The sequence below is a fragment of the Corvus hawaiiensis genome, chromosome 30, assembly GCF_020740725.1.
Source record: "Corvus hawaiiensis isolate bCorHaw1 chromosome 30, bCorHaw1.pri.cur, whole genome shotgun sequence".
Classification (NCBI taxonomy): Eukaryota; Metazoa; Chordata; class Aves; order Passeriformes; family Corvidae; genus Corvus; species Corvus hawaiiensis.
Window position 1 is genome coordinate 2,768,414 of NC_063242.1, and position 19,192 is coordinate 2,787,605.

A 19,192-nucleotide genomic window follows, 5' to 3' on the forward strand; every position below is an offset into this window, starting at 1 on the left:
GCAAACGCCTTTAAAATAACTGTGGTATTTGGCAGAAAAAAGGCTGCAGAACTTGGGCCTGCTGTTTCCATTTTAGTTCAACAGTGAGATATGAACCAAGTACAGAATTCATAGTCCAAAGACCTAAGTTATTAGAAACAAGTTGAGTAAAAAGGAGACATGTGGCTCAACCCACAGAAATTCATTAGACAATGGTTTTCGAATGCCTGTTCCAAACAATTTGTCAAATCAACTGTTCATTATAGTGCAGCCTAATACTGCCTGCATATGTATGTAAATTTACACATCAGTAGCTATAAAAGTGTTTATATTTATCACACAATACTGCTCATTAGAGATAGTGGAGCATGTGAACACACATGTTAGTAATTTATACCCACAAAAATCATTCAGTTGTTCACATTGCAGAGGTCTGTGTATTATTAGGGCAAATCCAAATATACACACTTACTTTATCACTTTTTGAAAGGGCAGACAAAGGTCGCAAGTGACAACTTCCTGAGTTTTATTTTCTTTTAATTTCAACATATGTCACCAGAAAACATACTGAAACTCAAAGCTTTCAAATGAAAGGCTTATTTCACTGCTAATTTCTGACTCATTAATACTTAAAATTGCCTGTAAGAGGTGAAGTGACATTTTGTCATACAGGTGCAATCACTTGCTGCCCATATAGGACTGACTTCTGAAACACCCAGGTCAGACTCCAGTGAGAATATTTACTGACCAGTGTCTCCCTAGCCAGACAGTGGTGGCACTGACTACGGTGACCTGTTGGCCCCAGAGAATTTCCCAGGCACCCATGCTAACAGAGTGTTTCTGGAAGGTGTATAGGTAGAACCATGGGTAAGAAATGAGTCAGGGTAGGCACCGGACCTAGGAACAGCATGAACGGACTCATAATCGATGGCAATCTCTGCAACTAGCAACCAACTTCCAGGATCCTTGGGGGATTTCTCTGAGACACAGGGCCACCTCAGACTAGCGTGTTTCATTCACAAGAGCTAGTTCCATGCCTAGAAGCACAGACTCATGTTAGCAAATACACAGAAAAGCAGAAAAGTTCATCTTCAGAATTAATTCATTGCATGTGCATCAGGTCCACTGAAAATAGCAAGTGCTACTATACAGGGTGCATGGAAGACCTCGTGTTGATTTCAGAACAGTAATTTCTAATATTTAGTACGTAGTGATTCTTAGTGAGCTATAATTTTTGGTTTTGCATTATTAATGTATTGATTTAGCTATGTAAAAGCCATCTCTTTCCGTATCCTATTGAGACAATTCGAAAGCACAATGAGCTGGGAGACAACTGGGCATTTTTTTAAGGAGGGAAGTGATGCAAAAGCAATTTACACTTGTGAGTTCAGTGTTGCAAAATGACAAAAGCAAAGCTCTTTACTCAAGGAAACAAACAAAAAAATCTTATAGCTTGTCCCTGAGACAAGGTGACAGAGGCACCATGGTATGAATCATCAGGGCATCATATTCAGGCAAACTGTCAGCAATGGTAGAGGTCCTGCAACCTTTCTTAGTGAGAGGTTGAAGAAAAGAATTTTGTACCATTTCCCATTGTGCTGAACAAGAATTTGCCTGGAAGCCTTGCTTGACAGATTGGCCCCTATTCCCACTATGATTTGTGGTACTGTGAAACACCAGTGTCTAATGCATGGGCCGTAATGTAGTGACAGGCTAGCTTCAGTTCTTCTGAAAAATGATACAGGGATGAAAGGATGGGCTCTGCTCCACTTTTCATGCTTTTCATATTTGCATTTGGAGTGTACACAGGCAGGAACCCAGACAGAACTGACAGACAATTAAAAGGCCACTCAATACAAGCAAGTGTATCTGTGTGACACATGACCTCTGTGAGCACACAATATCATAGGGCATAAAACAACGTCTTGCTATCAACCTGAAGTCAAAGGAGAATTATATTAAGCCCTGCCAAGAGGTTAACTTCTCTGCAGCAGGAGCTTTGTTCTGACTGTATCTTTCTTATCAAAACTTTGGGATTCCTTTTTCCTGAGGGAACTTAATCTTCAGATTTCAGTCAGGAGGTATAACAAGTAACACAAAGAAGTAAACACTATGAAATTCTAAGAGGCAAGTAGGACACATTTTTTAGAATTTAGTTAAAGGGAGTACTGTCTTATGTGAACTGTGAGAATGCAAGCAATTTGTCCTTTGTAAAAGCTGCTTAGAAAAGTAGTAAAATAAAGGATCCTTGTAGGTTTGTATAAGTTCTAATTGAAAAAAAAGGCATCAATAGGGTATTTTAAGTGTACTATGTTGTGTATGGATTTGACATAGAGAAACACATTTTAGGAGTGTCCTCATTTCCACCTGCTCATCTTGCCTTGTACATTCTAGTGGAAACCCTACAGTATATATTGCTACTTTTGTACGTGAAAAATTTGAGATTTTAAAAAGTCATTGTTGCATAAAGAGGATGTTTATTTTGGCAAAATGAGAGTCTTTAAAACAGTAAAATTATACAGTTCATTTCCACCAGATGTTGAATATATATCCTATTTATTTTTTTTTTTTTTTTAAACCTTTTTTTGAGAATTGGGCTATGTAATGTGCAGGAATATAGACAAATGCTGGGAGGCACTTGCTGTTGGCTTGCTAGAATATTTATGTTACATAACGGGTGTTGCAGAATAATGTTTGCAGTGTTCTATGCCAAATGCATTCTGAAATATTTGCAGTATCATAGAACAGATGGAAATTAAAGCAGTGTTTAAGCTCAAATCTATTCTCTTTGATAGTATGTTGCAAGGATGGTTTTAAGCAAACTTTCAAAACAAACTTTCTAGGTATTTAAGATGTGTAAATATTAATATAGAAAATGCAGTGGAGAGTGATAAAACATATGGTAAATATTCTGGTTTTGATTTTACTTGAACTGACCTAGGAGATAAAATGCTTGAAATGTTGTCAATACTTTTGTCCTAAAGAGAAGAAAACATGTTGTGTATCTGTGCCCATTGTATTTAACTTGAGTGATTATTTTTCTTCTTGAACATGTAATCCAAGCAGAAAATAGGATGCTTGAATAATTGGCATGCTTCTGATGTTTGATGGCTCCCATAATTCCCAGTTTGGATGCTGTAGGGCCACATTCAATTTATATGAGGATGCATTGCTACAAAACTGTGAAGGGGTAATTTTCCAGAGTTTCGGTTTATTTTGTTAATTTTTGTGGAATTTTTTGTTGTTCTCATTGTTCATTCATTTTATGGTTTCAGTTGAAACTATGAAAAGCTTTGTTAAAAAAACAAATATGAAGAGAAAAATCCCCAAAGAAATGGATTGGTATTTTAATATTCAAATATGAGAGCATCACAATGGAAAAAAAAAAATTTGTTTTGCAAATATGACAGTTTTTAATTTGCAAAAACAGTTAAATAAATTAATGCTGAATGGGAATTATTTCACACCTGTCAAAGCTAATTTGACACATTCGCCCTTTCATCCTTTTCTGAGCATCTCCCATGTCCATACTAGGCGCAGGTGGACAATGTAAGTTGAACTTGGAAAGCAGCAAGCAAGAGAAAGACTGCAATGGAACAAGGACTATGTAATGTTAGGGGAGGGTTGAACCTGCAGATGTAACCAGAAGACAGGCTTGAACCTGAGATGAGTGCCTGCTAAATTGGGTTTCACTGCCATAGCAACTACAGGTTTGTCCCTTTCCTTGTCCTGGGAATGAGCATACCATACTCTGTTGCCTTTTCTGAACTAGTGCTTATGGGAATCTGCTTCTAAAGTACCTGGAAAGTATCTGACTTCAATGCTAAGATTGGGTAGGGTTGTTTACAATTCTTAGTTATTGCTGACAGTTATGTTGTGCTAATCATCATTCAGTAAAAATGTGACCTTTCCAGCACAAAACGGTGAGCCATGGGAACCTGCATCCAGAGACTACCTTTAAAAGAAATGTTATCAAAGGAGCAGGCAGTAATTCAGAGCATTTCTGGCATTTTTTGAAAGTATTTGGGAGTGGTCTTTAGAAACCAAATTTACTAATCTGTGATAATTCATGTTTCATTTTGTGACTTTGATCTGCCTTAATTTCAGAAAATAATGGAAGTTAGAGTCTTGTTTTGGAAGAATGGTAGAAAAAGGCAGCTATTAATGGTATTTTAAGATTTGAAGGTTAGAAGGGGAAAGCAGGAACAAGCTTTGATATGAACAAGTAACCTATTCTGAAACAGAAAAAACAACATGAGGATGCCTATTGATTAGGAAAAGCAGGGACTGCTTGTTCCAGCAACCTTACCTCTGTGAACCTGGGCTTCATGAAACTTACCTCTATACTGGGATGAAATCATCACCTGGAAATTAGAAACAAATAGATATTATTTTTAATTTAACATTCATACAAGTACCATTTCACCATTTGTAGTAATACATCTTATGCTTGACCGTGTAGATGCTATGTTTCCCTAATTTTCTCTGAAAGCTTCATTGTGAATGAGAGAGGAATGCTCATTACAGTGGCAGTAACTTAAGAGAGGCAACTCACTCTGTGCAGCAAGGAACCCTTTATGTGAATTAATAAAGAAGATAACAAAAAAAGTATTCATAGTATTGTTAGCTTCCTTGCTCTACTGAGGAATATAAGATCGTAGCTCATAGTACTGGCCCTTCCTTGGCCTAGAGTATTTTGAAATTTATCTGAAAGGAAATCCACAGGGGATCATTAAGAGAGGCGAGCAAAACTAGGAGAAACATTAAGGCACTTTAAAGCTTCTATGGGAATTTTTACTTGGTGAAATTACTTACATACATCTACCTGGAAATTCCTTGGGGAATTTTATCAACTTTTTTCCTCTTTTTCCCTTTAACTGAAATCAAGATCAATTCACAAAGCCTTCTAGTACTTGACACAACAAACAAATGTGTTGACATGATTAGCAGTGTTTAGAACACCAGTTCTCAGAAGCAAGAGAGACTACAGGCTGTAGCATTAGTCTGTCGAGCCATCAAGTCAGACCCTTTTTCTTACCTTTCTGAGACAGAGAGACTCTTAAATTGAATAATTGTCATTTTCCAGCTTTCAGTGAGGCCAGAAATCACTAAAGATCTCATTTAAACTTTCTGTTCTAGTTCTCAAGCAAATTTACGATAGAGGTCAGTCCTTTAGCAAGATTTCTGGAGGGAATTCTTCATCAAAACAGATGGGACTTTTTTCCCATTGTAGTTTAAACTATCTTCCATCAATTTTTCTTCTCATTTCACTCATCTTATTATGACCTTCATAGGATAAAAGAACAGTACAACCATGCCTTTTCTCTGAGTATTGTGCTTTGCAGTATATTATGTAGTTAATATTGATTATAAATCACAGTGAGCTCAATGAATGCCTTCCTACTCCTGTACCTCTCCATGACAGGCATTCTCACGCTTTTAACCACGCTTGCAAATCCTACTATTTTTATTATTTCTTATACAGAAAGACTGTGAGTTAGTTGCAGTTTTACAGATAGAACAAACCCATAAATATCCCAGACAATCTATCAAAGCACAAGATTATGAAAAGTTATTTTCTTCTAACTAAAATGAGATCAATAAATGCACATTAGCCTAATTATCCTAACAATTGAGTTTAGCAAGTTAATAGGATCTGACAACTGTAATGAAAAGCAAAGATCCTGATACATGAGGGAGAGCAAAACAGTATATTGGAAGAAGCTTATGCATCTTAAATAACTTTTCTGTACAAGTTTAGAGCTTATGGATGGCAACATCTGGAGGATCTGGAGGCTAACAGTCAGTTTGAAAGAAGTATGGCTGTGGCAAAGGCAGACATCAGCCCTTTCCTGTTGCCAAGAACTTAAATAAAATATCTCTCAGCATGAAGGAATGGAGGATATTTGACATATGTTGGTTGGGTTGGTTTTTTGTGCAATATTGTCAGAGACTATGAGACCAGGTGTGCAGTTCCACCCAGAACCAAACAGTGACTATGGAGCACTAACCACTCCTTAAATGAAAATCTAAACTCTTCCTTGTTGCTGGGTAATGCACTGCGTGCGGTTTGTGAAGGGTAGCTGCGTTTTCCTGAAACATCCCTGGCCATGGGATCGTTCCGGTGGGTGCAGTACAGCCCTCCAGCAAGCTGACTCCTTCCACCCGCGCAGCTGCTGGGTGCAGATTCTCACACATGCACTCAAGCTGGATAACCAGAGGCAAAGAGTCAGGAGGGCTCTCCCATATGGTATTCCACACATGATGGTTCATTGCATCCTGCCGCAAATGGAACCAGAGACGAAAGAGAGCGGACCCTACAGGGTCCAGGGTTTTTGTACTGGAGCGGGGAGACCAACAGTCTGAGGGCACGGGGGCGGTACAAAGGAGGGACTAGGGAATGGGGCCAGTGGGGAAGGTCTGGGGATAAGTAGGGTAACAAGCCATTCAGACAAAGTCTGCATGGCACCACGAAGTCTGACAGGAGAGGCTTTTCCTTTCTCACCATGAGGTGAGGGAGTGTTTTTAAACCTTGGAATCAGTCCATCAGCCGGCCCCTGCTATTTCGGGTCTCCTTGGCCCCTCAGCCATCACAATCTCTGGCTCAACAGCTGGGTTGAGACAAAGCAGAATCATAGTTTCTGAACACAAAAGTTTGATTTAACAAGATAATTTTCTGTGCTATACCTATTCTGTTTTTCATTCATTTTCTGCACTGAAATGAGATCAAGCTCCCTCCCCCACCATTTTTTTTTGTCTTTTCTGTAATGATGTACAGTGCAAAATTGTCCCATTCTCATTCCATATTTTAGCTAAAGAAACACTGTGCACTGCATATAAAGAAAATTATATATGTGGCACAATCACAGCAGTGTGGTTTTGTTTTTTAGGTAGAACAAATTCCAAATGGGTTCCTGAGTGTCAACAGTTGGTATTTTCTTAAGAAAAAAAAGAAAAAAGAAAGGGTGAAAGTGTCTCAGCTCACATTTCTGCAATACAAGAAAACCTGCGTAGCACCTTAAGTTGTTAAAACTCTCCCTCCAAAACTACTTCTGCCTGGTAGGAGGCACTGTTTCTTCTAACAGTGCCACAAGATGTTGTCATCACCCTACGCCAACTTCCCCCTCACTCAGACATGGTGCTGGATGGACTGGGCACATGAGACTGGTTTTCATTATGAGACTCAGAGAAAGCACGGGTGGGGGTAATACAAGAGGTATGTGTGACAATCAGAGAGGAACACAGTTACAAAACAAGAGTAATCAAGAGCAGCCCTTGGAATGAGGCTACACATAGTTTTTATCTGAAGACCTCAAAGCACTTTGCCAAGACTAATTAATTAATTGTCACAGCAGCCATGAGAGTTTATAAGATACTACAAATAAATTTTACAGAGGAAGATCTGAGCTGGCTATTGGTGTTCTTAGGGCACCTCAGGCAGTAGCAAGTTTACACCAGCTCAGAAGTGGAAGACTCCATCTAAAAAGAATTTGCATTGATCCTGTTAGACACAGGAAAGATCCAGCAAAAGCACAGAGAAGTGATGCAGTCGGTAAGTTTGGGTTAGGTAGGAAGATACTGTTAGAGAGGACTGCAGGATTATATGTTTCACTGTTGAAAAAAGGATGAGAAGGGTTTTTGCAGGGCAATGTGGCTTTGTTGTCAACCAAAATTGTGTTGAGAAAAGTGAGAGAGAACAGCAAGGGGCCCAAGTTGACTGTGAGAAAGAGGAAAAAAGAGATTCTTGGAGAGTTTCTTCTGTTTAGAGTCTACATCACACAGCACTACCTTTTCCCACTTAAAACAACATTTATTTCTTTGTGGGCTTTGCCTTAACTTGTATCAGCATGCCCAGAACACCCTAACAGGATATACCTTATATTTGTCTCTCTCCAAAAGTTCATGAAATCAAAAATTTAGAATTATCAACCAAAAATATCACTTAAAGACAGAGGAGTGACACACTTTCCTCTGAGGAGTGCTTACTTCTTCTCCATTTGCCTTATTCATGTAATGGAAACAAAAATATAAAAATGAATGTATTGTCTTTATTTGCATATTGCGTGAGCCACACAAGCACAGTAAATACAATATAAGGAAACTGAGTAAATGAATCGACTTCAATGGGAGCAGTGTAGTGTTTTTAGTGTCATTTGGATTTTATTATTTTTTTATTTACTATGTATGTGTAGCTTAACTGAAAATTATCACACCACTAATTTTCAAACTATTAAATATTACCTGAAAGAAAACTTTTTAAATTCTTATAATAACAAAGGTCTTTTTCTTTTTATCTTTCTATATTCTTACTAGAATAAATTACAATCTTTAATTCTACTGTATTCCAAGCCCTTCATATTATGTACTATTTTCTGCCTCACTGAAAATATGTTCTTGTTAAGAATACTTTGGGAAATTATTAGGCTTCAACCTTAAATTTATATGAGAGACAAAATTTGTAAGAGCAATTTCTCAGAACTGACTAGCTTAGACATGTCACATTAGTGTATATTACATGGCAATAAAGTGGAACTGAATATTGTTGATAACAACAATATATATAATGTTATATAATAAACAATGTATAGCCTTTCTAATGACAACTACTGTGGAGTCAACTTTATAATGTATTTTAGATAAAGTAATAGACAAAAGAAATGAAAAAATATAGGTGATAGTCTATATTTTTTCACCCTTTTGTTACCATTTATTAAGAATTCTGGATATAAGAAAGAATTGCATACCAATTTTTTTGAAATCCATATAATTTGTTATGAAGATATATACCGTACACTCTCATATCTTATATATACATTTAACCTTCAGCAATTATTCTGGAAGTTTAAGAAAGTATCTACTCATTGACTTGGCCAAAACTGACTTCTCTGTTTATTCATAGTTGAGTTGTGGTAGATTAAACAATATTTACTTTCTCTACAAGGAACAAGGAGAATTTTTCCTTTGGTAACAAGCAGAAGGTAAAGACAAAGTTCATATTATTTGTCTTTGTTCAGCAATGGTTGCATTTTTCAAATTAATTTCTATGTAGTGCCACAGAATGTCTTGTTATTTTTTCCTAATTAAAACACAGCAAGTTCAGACTATGTCTACCAAATATAGATGTTGACAATGTGTCAGTTTGTAAATAAACACTCTTAGGAGCAAGGGAGATGAAACATTCAATTAGTGGACTGGCTCCTCAGCTGTTACAAGGAAGAATAAATTTTTATTATTTCATATTCTTTCAAAATCTGGCACAGTCATTTGAGTAGAAAAGGAGGAATACTTAAAATTCATTTTGGTATTCATGATAAATTCAATTTTGAAAGGCCAGATCTTCATCATTTATTATGGTTCAGTGAGTCAGCTATATTGTGGACAAAGAGTGTGTTGGCAGGTCTGATGATATCAGAGTGGAGCCAGCAGAGCAGAATTGCCTCCTGAAAAATTCACAAGTGGAACACCTGACTCAGTCATTTTGGTGAGTGAAAATTAGATTTCTGTATTGGGCATAACTGGCAAGGTTTGAGTAGGTAAGAGGGGTGGTTTTGGTGCCAGTCACAGCTGGCTCCAGGTGACTCAGCAATGGATGGAAGCAACCTGTCAGACACCAAAACTTTAACTTGTGTGAGGATCATGAGGCACCTCTGCTTAGACATATCTGGGTGAAAGCAGAGGCTGTTGCACACAGGAGATCCAGGAAGAGACATAGGTGAAAACACAAAAGGTAAAATGAGAGGAGGGAGATGAGGATGCGTATGAGGACACAGAAAGGAGATGTGGGTGGGAACATGGGAGGACACACAAAAAGGAGTTGTTTTAAGAGCAATGGGAAGAGAAGCATTTAGAGAAACAAACTGGAAGAGTCATTGTGGGGACCAATCCTGGAAATGAACTCTTAGGATGAGGTGCTTTATGACAGAGTTAGGGCCCAGGACCCATGCTGGGTCAGGGACTTCCCTGAGGGGACTGCAGCCTATGAAGGAGCCCAAGATGAGACTTCTTTGCCCACAACAACCTCCAGGCAGATGAAGGACTATAAGGGAAATACGGAAATTTTCTCCCCGTAGTAAAATATGAACTGACCTAATTTATCCCAAACTATAATGATTTGGGAGTATTTTAAATAGTCTTTAAAAACCTGCTTTTGTGAAGGATGAGATTAAGGTGTGCTGTGTGATATGTTCCAGTCTTCCAAGATTAGAAATAAGCAATAATAAGCAATAATTCTAGTAAGATTATAAATAGTCTTCATTGTAGCAACATAAGGCATCTTTTTTCTTTCTCCATAAAGATACCTAATAGTGACAGTAAATATTACCTGTTCTGTGATGAAGTACATTCTCTGAGTGGAAAACTCAAGTGTTTGGGATTTTTTAAAAGAAAAAACATTATTTGGCTGATGGATTGTTTTTAGAATATTGAGTGGTTGACACCATTGAAAGAAATCCCTGGGAGTATACTTCAGGCAAAGCCTTTGGTTTTGGTGAAATTTTGCTGATTTCTGAAATTTTTTCCTTTATTTTGAAATGGTGAATGCTTCAATGCTCTTCAGTGTGTCAATATATTATTGTGCTAATAATAAAGAAGTGAGTCCTTTGGGGTTAGAAATATTTTCAAATATACAATAACTAAGCTGTGAGATAGTTGAAAAAAAATTGAAAAAAACGTTGAATATTGTGCAAGTGGAAGAAGCTATGGATTTGTTTAACAAACCAAATTTTCAGTTAACAAATATGGTTTTTTATGTTATTAATTTTGTAAATTTTTTTCTAGCTTGAGAAAATCAGGAAAAAATTCTCTCAATGATTTTTTTAATGATCAGATTTTTGATAGCTGAATCAAGATGTAGAATTGCATTTATAGACACACTTTATTATTTTTTCTTGCTTAAGAAACTTGATTATCTAATGTTTCCATGTCAAAATTAAAGCAAGGGGAAATAACAGCTATGGGACAGTTGTTCTACTGTTAATACAGATGCTATGATTAAGAATAATTTCTAGATGCTCATTTTTCTGAAGGGCTACTGCATATTTTGGGTGTTATAGAGATCTAATCTCAGTCTCTATCAACATTTATATCCTAGGAACCATTCCTTTGAATGAAATTTATGTTTAACTTCTTTCCTAGATAGATGCCAGTAGCATCTTTTAACAGCTTTTTATCATCATTATGTGTGTACAACTGATCTGAAATATATAAAATAAGAATTAGCATATCTAAAAATGCACAGAGATATATTTAGCTGAACAGAGTTGACTGTAGTTTTATATGATGTAAAGAAGGATACAGAATACCTGTTACTTATGAAGTAGTGTTCAGATTTGTGCTCAGTTTTGGACCCTTCACTACGGGAAGGACAGTGAGGTGCTGGACTGTGTTCAGAGAAGGGCACAGAAGCTGGGAAGCAGCTGAAGCACAGTGTAAAGCCTGGAGTAAAGAAGGCTGAGAGGGACCTTACCACTCTCTGCAACTACCTGAAGGGACACTGTAGTGAGGTAGGGGTCAGTCTCCTATCCCAGGTAACAAGCGGTAGGACAAGGGAAAATGGCCTCAACTAACCTCAGAAAAGGTTTAGAATGGCTATTAGGAAAGACTTCTTCACCAGAGGAGTGTCAACCACTGGAAGAGGCTGCCCAGGGAAGTGGTTGAGCCACCATCCCTGGAGGTATTTAAAAGATGTGCAGATAGGACAGTGAGGGACACGGTCTGGTCTTGAGCTTGGCATTGCTGGGTTAATGGCTGGACTCAAAGATCTTAATGGTCATTTCAACCTATATGATTCTATGTGTGAGTGTAACTCTATTTATGTATTGTGTAGCATAAACAAGAGAAACAATAAGAATGAAGCACATAATTTTAATTAAAATTTCTCAAGCTTGATATCAAAGAAATAAAATACTGTAAAATAAAGACTTGAGTAATGATTTTTTTTGAGAGACAAAGCTACTTATTAATTTATTAATTCCATCAGTAACCATTCAAATTTCAGATTTTTTCATGCTCTTAAGTTTCTCTTCCTTTCTGACTTGCTTTTCTTTGATTTGCTCTCCTCCCTAGTATGTGACAGATTTGTGACATCGAACATAAGGCAACTTTACCACTACAATACACAGTTTCCTATGCTTGCTGAAGAGTTGGTGCTGGACAGAACATAGGCTTTATTCCTATGATTGGTGAAAAAATCTGGGAAAATGAGAGTTTCACTCTAAAACTTCACAGGAACAGATTGATGACAAGTCCTTGCTCCTTTTAACTCCTCTCATGACTAATTAAAAAATGCTAGGATTTGATCTTCAGAAATATCAAATATTTACAACTTCATTGGTCTTCCAGTAATAATGAAATATTGTGCAAAGCAACTTTTAAAATAAATAGATCTGATACGTGTTTGGGCTTTCTTCAGGAAACTGCTGATTAATTATGATACAGATTGTTTATTAATTTTGCTTCTCTAGAGGAGTCGGATCTTGGGAAATGTAATTGTGATGCACAGCCTGTGTTCTGAACATATGAAAGTTTTAATCTTTCTCTCACAGAGTCCCTCAGACAAAATTATTCCTATTTGCAGCTGCCATTTATACACAGTATTTGCAAACAAAGTCAAAACACAGCACTACATGGTTTCAAAATACTATACTACAAGTCTGGCAGCAACAGCATATATAGTAAAACTCTTCAGAGTACTTATTAAGTTTTTCTGAAAATATTATTAGAGGGATTTGGTATTAAAACATGTCTGTAGACCTCCTTGAAGTCTACAGTTTACAAGGGCAATGGAATTCTGACCATAATCTCTGGGCTGTAGACAGTGGCATTAAAACACTGCTTACTTCTCTCAAAGGGACAGTGTCGAAGTAGAATCACTGTATAATATTTTCAAAACACTTTGATATCCTCACGTAGAAAGAACATACCCGTTCAAAGTAATTTTTTTTCCAGTAGGGAATATTTCTGACTTTGGTTTCAGTGTCCACACCTGTTAGGCTCTTGTATGTTTCCAGAACTCAATTAGATCCTAGTACGTATTTCCTGAGAAAATCTTTTAAATGAGTAGAAAAAATAAAATAAACTTGGTTACCTGTATATAAACCAGGCCTTTCTATCCTTCCTGAAGATATTGTACTGTAGCTGTGGTGTCATAAGCACTAATGGGGAAAAAAAGCTGGAGTAGAGGTTGTCAAGAAATCTTTAGAAACCAATTAAGTGAAGTTTGTCAAACTAAAGAGGCCCTAACCTACAGGGAGAGCTAATAGCTTTATTTCAAAGACAAAGTTACAGCTCACTCTAGGGCCTCTGCAGTCCATCTAGTTCTTGTTGAAATAACCTACTTATAAAATGCCAAGATTTGTTTTGTTTCTCTTTTTAGTTTTGTTTCACTAATATTTTAGTTAAAATTTTGCTTGGCTAACATGACAATGTGTGTGTGTGTGTGTGTTTAATTTCTCCAGCACTGTAGATATAAACTTTCTCCTAGCTAATATCACAAAATGTAACAAGGAGTTAAGTTGGAGTCGCAAAGTCTGCAGTTCGTAACTTGACATCCTGTCTTTGCAGAGTCCACTCTGCAGCTGACACAAAGCTCTATTTAATGTGCTGCCAATCACTTCTAGTCAAGTAGAGTACCGTAAATCCTCGAGTACTCTTTCAAAATGATTTTGTTTCTATCTTTTTCCATTTAATCTGTTTTTCTCTCGCCATACAGTGACGTGTAAATCCAAGCAAAATTGCCAGTATTGGCTGCAGGAAAAAGAGTTATCCTTTAAATTGCGTTCATCTTCTCTGATAGACTTCTAGGAGGCAACCAGCTGGCTAAGGTGTAAGAGAGGCCATGAAGTCTCTATGTAAGCTTCAAATAATCAGAAATGTACTGTTAAATATATATTACTACTGCAGATTGGAAGGACAGAAGTTCACAGAGAGTTATAGAAGAGTTTAGCTACAGCTAAGAGCATCAGTAACTCAGTTGTACTTGATTATTCATTTGTCACCTTAGGTGAACCTTCTCTTAGCCTTCCTCAATTGTCCCTTACTTGGTCAGGTTTGCACCCACGTGGGCTGTTCACTTGACTCAGTCTTCATCCATACCAGCTTTCCTAGTTTTTCTTCCACCATTTTGGGACCCACTCATATCATCTTTGATATTATCTGTTTCTCAGCTTCTCCTTTTTAACTGTTCTTTGCCTTCTTACAATCTCTCAGGTTCCTTCCCTCTGCTTTCTCTTCCTCTTTTTTTTTTTTCCCCAGGGATATCAAGAAGAATTTTCTTCAATTTATGCAGCTTCTTCTTTCTGCAGGTCTGTCCCAACATCACCAGCTGCAGTGGCTATATGTGAGGCTCCTGATCTCAGCAAGAAGCAAATATCTGCACTTATCACAACTATGCTGACTTCCTTCACTTTGTACTCGATCTCCCACTCCTCAGATCTTTATTCGTCCTAGCTGAACAAATCTTATCCAGGTTAACACAGACAAACTGAGCTGCCATGATGCCATTCTTCAAACCCTTTTATTCTTCCTGCCTCTCTTTTTTTCTCACAGTATCCTGACTTATCTCCTTTCTCTCTCCCACTGGTTCCAATACATCCACTCTAATCTCCTCCCTCTTTCCTGATGGCCTTTTACAGTACAGAACAACACAGAGAATTACTGTTCAGCAAAACCAGTACTATTTAGCAAAATGGTTCCATTTTTCCTATCATAGGAAAAAGTCTGCTTGACTCTGCTTTGTTCTACAAGCTTTAACTTTCTTTTATCAGTGTGGTCACTGAGATTAATGTTTGCAATTGCTGTTCAGTACTAATTTCTAATCATATTCTTTTTCAAACCCACTCTGTATGTTCAAAGCAACTGAAATTACTATCATCTAATTCCCTAAATTCCTTCTGAACCTCAAATTTTGCAAAGTATCTATTCAATGATTTATTGCCTTATCTTGACAAATCTAGTTATTTTCTTCTTCTTGCAAGGAGGAATTCTCTTGATTTCATGTTTACTCTGGTTTCCATATTTCCTTTTTGACTGGTCTTCCACTCTTTGTCTGAATAATCTCTATCACCTCCTACAGATTCTGAGGGTGCTACAAAAATCTGTTTCTGTTTCCTTTTTATATAGCATTAATGGTAGCTGGGACAAGGACTGACCCCCTCTGTGATAAGGGTTGCCCTTAGTGTCTCTTCAACCCAGAAGTCTGACTTTCTGTGGGTTGCAGTCCAATGAGGAAGGAGAATGATGGAGAAACATCAGACATGGGAGATAATGTGAATGCCAGCCTGACTTCTTATACCACTCTTCTTACTTACAGACTCTTAATCGAGAGCAACTATGCAACAGGTTTTGAAAGCAAAACCCGACTTGTTTCCTTTTGACCAAAGAAAATACTGGGCTACTTCTCAGGAATCCTCATCAATCACTACTTGCCTGGGGATGTAATTATAAAATTTTGTTTCCTTCTACAATTATTCTCAAACTTTTTCACAAAACTTTTTTTCTTCCTCTGCAGTGGGAAAGAGCTGCACCTACACTGTGAGAGAGGTGTGCTTACATCATCAGAGATGTACACTGCAGTCAGTGCTGGATTGCATAGGGACGAAATCCTGAGAAGCCTTCTGGTAATCCTCACAAACACTGAGAAGAAGACCTGTTCCCCATATATGCCTCTTCATCTATACATCCAAGAATTCTCAAAAAAATTTTAGTCAGAAATGGTGGAATAAAAGAATCAAGACATACAAAAGTTAACCTGTAGAACCAGGAGTGTAAAGCTCACAGTAGAGTTCCTCCATCCTTTATAATGGGCACAGTCAGTGCCATGACAGCCATGATTTCCATCTCTATTATTATCTTCAATTTGATCATGTCTCTAGATAGATATTGTTGTGAAAAATATGTCTATGTTTAACTGAATCTCTGTGAGACACTATTTCCTGAGCATTCATAATTCTCCAGTTGTTGCTGTCAGCTGAATATTGCACACATCTACTGCTGCAGTAGCTTTTTTTATGGTTCCCAGAAATGTCATCAGATGACATCCACCAAGACTGCACCTGTGAAGATTTCTACTACTTCCACCATATAAAAAATATTAATTTTGTAATTATGTTCAATTCAATTATATTAAATTCAATTATATTCAATTGGATGATTCTTTTAATTTTCAAACTGTAGACTATCACTACTGCTTTTATAATTTCCTGTGAATTTACAGTCATTTAACAATTGTCTTAAACTGGACAAGTCTGCAGCAGATGCTTTTAAAATTTAAAAATAATAATGTTCATGGTCTTTACTATGCTAGTCTTCATAATCCTCTTCAAGCAATTCAAAAGCCCTACATTCTCAACAGAAATAAGTATATTTAGATTTCTCATAAAACTATATTTTGCACACTGCCTACGGAGAACTTAGCAATGTTGTCTCATTACTTTCTTATGAAATGTCATCTGTGTGTTTCTACACATTCTCTCATATTGTAGTGGGTCCATAAATTCCCTGGGACATGACCTGTCTTCTTGGTTTGTGTTTTAAAATATCTGACCATAGGAATGTGGGCAATGGATAGCACAACAGACATAGGAATAATGATGCCAGCAGCAAAAGCACTAATAATGTCACCTCTGGCCTGGTGGTTTTGGAACTGCTTCTAGGTCGTGCTGCTGATTTTGCTGCTGAAACATATTTTCTGAAGACACATTGTCAGAGACTGAAATATTACAGTTTATGACTTAAACATTTTCTTGAAGGGCTTTTAAAACTGTATTATGAAAGCTGCAAAGGAGACTAGCACACCCTGAATGGGGGCCCTGACTGAGGCCTTACACCGCTTGCAGATGATGATAAGATAAAGTAAGGACTCAGGGCTGGGGACATTCACTGAGCACAGGCTTAACACCTCCAGGATGAGGACCACAGCCCCAGGGCTATCAGCTGCCATGCTCACACAGACCCTGGCACCAAAGAGTGGAGGGAGGAGCGGCTTTGGGTATCTTGTAAAGGCCTCTGGTCAGAGGTGCAGTGACTGCCCATCCTCCACTGTGCAGAGGAGCCCAGCTGAGGGGTCCTCACCGTGGTGGGGGGAAGCTTATCCACAGCAGAAGGGGGTGACATGGCCCATCACAGGGGCCCCCCCAAGGGGTCCCCAGACCCTGCACCAGAGCACCAGAGATGATGCAACAGACCCTCAGTGTTGCAAGGGACAGTGTGTCAAGCTGGCCCCTGCAAGGGAGACACGTGGGCGTTCCCACCTGGCCCGAAGTGTATATTAATCCATGGGATTCTGTACTCTTTGGCATGTGGTGGCGTGGCCACGGCAGCGATGGGGGACCCTCACCACCAGCAGACCGGATGGAGGGGAGCAACGAGACATCGTTGGGACCCTCGGATGGGTGATACACTTCCACCTAACCCCTGTCACCTCTCCCGGTACCCCCACCTCGCCCCACACATTTCTGTTCCTATTTCTTCCTTTCTTTTCTCTTCCCTTCTCTTTGCCTCTCTACTGTTAAATAAAATACATCAATTTTTTGGCATCAACATCTAACCTCGTTTGGTTTTAATCTCGTTTCTGGGAATATTTTGAACCTTCTAAGTTCCTTTTGGTTTATGCACAGAGACAGCTTGCTTTGCTTTTCTGGGTTTAAACTGGATTGTAACACACATATGAACAGAAATAGCACTTTTGCAGCTTGAATCTGTACCTTGGGTGTTTCTGTAGTAAGTCAGAATCTGATGAGTGTATTTTTGTCCATGAGGCAAAGAGCAATGAGATTCCTCAGCAAGTGCTAGCATTGGTGCTGAAGTGATAGACTCTTGATTGGCAGTGAAAATGTCAGCAAATCTTCCATTTCCAGGTGGTTTCATGACATACAGCTAAATTAAGCTTATCTATAGGCATTAGCCAAATTTAGAAAAACAACAGCAAGAAAATGAATGATGCATTGGATTTGATTAGTATAAAACTTGCTTAGGGATCATCAGTCTATGCAGCATCCCTTGAGTGACATGATTGTACCTGATTGTGCTACTTCTAATGGGATGGAGGGGGGTTCTTAGGAGAGTGGAGCATTAATATATTCTTTTTGGATCAGGTGAATAGAGATTATTTGATTTTGAAATCACTAAAAATTCGTTCATAATTTAGTTGAAGATATTACTCTTAAAATACTGCCATTTTCAGTGGGAAATCTATCTATTTAGACCCACCAAAGATTTTACTAACATTGAAAACTACACAAATAATATAATATAATATAATATAATATAACTATACAAATAATATAATAATGAAAATACTTAGACTTTCACCAACTATTATAAAAATGCTTTAAATTAGCACAATAAAAATAGTTAAATAAGTAAGCATATAAATAAACATAAAATGAAAAATGATATTGGATAGACAAAAGTTAGTGTATTATGCAAAAGTTTTATAATATAGGAAAATTTGTAGTGAATACTGTTACACAACTTGGCTAAGTAGATTATTCAGTATGGAGTCTGAATAAGCATATTGGCAATAGCTGATATTTGGTGCTGCACTACTTCTTTTAAAATGCATATCAGAGTATTAGAGCATTACTGGTCATAACTCCATGACACGTGGATGCTCTAAAGTCCAGCACACTGACAGGTCTGTTCTAAGTCAACTATGTCTGCCTGAACTACAAGTCATCAACACAAATATGATAGGCACAGAGATTCAGACTTTTCTTGATTTATACATATATATATACATATATACACACACATATATATACGTATACCTATTTACTATGCACTCTCATTTCTTATTTAGAAAGACACAGAGAGTAGGATCTCCAAGATAAGATGTGATTGATTGATTTCACTTCCTTTTAGTCCAACTTTAGGATGTTTTCAATACACTTTTGAAGTGAAGTGATCTGTTTTTCATGTGTTTTACCCAAAGTTTGGCTCACAATCTTTCATCAAGTGCTGGAAAAAACAAAAGCCTTTGCTCAAAAACTTTGTAGGGAACAGTTTTCTGTTGGATTCATACATTACATGAACATTACCCTTGTATTTCTATGCCTTTTGTTAAATTTCAGTGATCACTTTTCTGTTCTTCACTATACAGGTTCTATGGATGTGCAAAAGTAGTGTTTCATAGTTTATAGAAGGTGATAAACAAGAAAGTAAAAAGGCTTGTCATTTGTAATGAAAGGCATTGTAGTGCTCCCATCTTTAGTTTGTC